The sequence below is a fragment of the Echinops telfairi genome, unplaced genomic scaffold, assembly GCF_000313985.2.
Source record: "Echinops telfairi isolate 266 unplaced genomic scaffold, ASM31398v2 ScPeMD7_5;HRSCAF=22, whole genome shotgun sequence".
In the NCBI taxonomy this organism is placed as follows: domain Eukaryota; kingdom Metazoa; phylum Chordata; class Mammalia; order Afrosoricida; family Tenrecidae; genus Echinops; species Echinops telfairi.
The window spans coordinates 41279857-41281146 of record NW_022103901.1 but is presented as its reverse complement, the minus strand read 5'-3'; the positions used below and the strand labels follow the sequence as shown (position 1 = coordinate 41281146).

Genomic DNA, 1290 nt, shown 5'->3' with positions numbered 1-1290 from the left:
CTATGAGTCAGAATCAACTAGACAGCAGTCGGCTTGGTTTCTGTTTTCAAGATCTGAGAGGGCAGCTCTGAGATACAGTGGTGCATCCTGGGCGAAACAATGAAAAGGTGAGTAGAAGCCAATCACATATCCTCCAGTGCATCATGTCTTGATGTGTAACATATCCTCCCTGTGCATCACGTCTTCCTGAACACCGGTGGAGGCAGACTTGCGAAGAGGGGCGCAACCTTCCTCAGGATCCCTCCCACCCCCACAGATTGGCGCTTGAGTACTGAGTAGGTCAGTTCGAAGGTCATTCCCCCACCCCGGCACCTCAGAATACAGGCCTGGTGATCGATCTGCTTCTACCAGGCAGTCCTACTCTGCACTCATGAGGTTTCTTTGTCAGAATCAGCCTGGGAGCAACAGAAATAGTGAGCATTTGCATTGGTGGGTGCAACGAGTCAGGACAGCATTCATAACACACATACAAAACCTGGCACCCAGACTCCGGGCTTGTTTCTGTAGATCTGTGGCTATTGTTTGTACTCTCAGGGACGGGGCGCTGAACAAAATCAGAAACGGAAAGGCGGATCTTTCTTTGTGCTCTGGATCGCTACGATGTTTCTTTTTAGCAAGCATGTGTTTGCTTTGATTTTGGTATTTATTTTTACTTTTTATTTGACAATATTTTCAAGCATACAGAGAAGTTGCAAACCTAAGAGTAGTAGAAAGAACACCAATTTGCCCTTTGCCTAAATTTCGCCATGGCAGACACCATCCTCCCATTGCTTCCCTGTGTGACGCTCTGCCAGAGCGTGGACAGACTGGTACACTTCCACCTGATCCGTTTCGGGGCGTGGTCTGTGTCATGGGCAAGCACTGCGACGTTGTCTCCCTTCTCCTTATGCAGCAGGTAGCGTGTGATGTTGGCGCTTTTGTCCTGGGCTTTAGTCTTGTGTCAGTTTTTCTTGGAGAACAGTTCCTATTGGCTCATCTGGATCTTCCTCCACCCTTGGAAGGGGTGCGCCTTGTGTGGGGCCCCAGTTTATCCATCTGCTTTCCTAGGGCAGCAAAGCCAGCAGAGATCAATAATAGGAAGAAATAACTGTCACCTTAGTGAGCGGAGGCCTTTCATGTGCTTAAGGGGCAAAGCAGGGTGCAGAGAAGGGGGTGCCCTGGGCTCACCGTCCCCTGCCAGATGATGGGCATGCTATTTAATCTCTCAGCCACTAGCATTGCTGTGACACAAAGCCACAAGGGGAAGACTGCAGAGGGCAACGTGTGTTTCCTCACATTCAGGGGCCTGGA

The 1290-nt window shown here is 50.0% G+C and overlaps 1 protein-coding gene across 1 annotated transcript in view; it reads left to right on the top strand.

Annotated features, from left to right (window-relative positions):
• The window catches only part of CPPED1 (calcineurin like phosphoesterase domain containing 1), a 152574-nt gene that overhangs the window by 139758 nt on the left and 11526 nt on the right, over positions 1-1290 (top strand). The gene's annotated exons all lie outside the window — the stretch shown is intronic.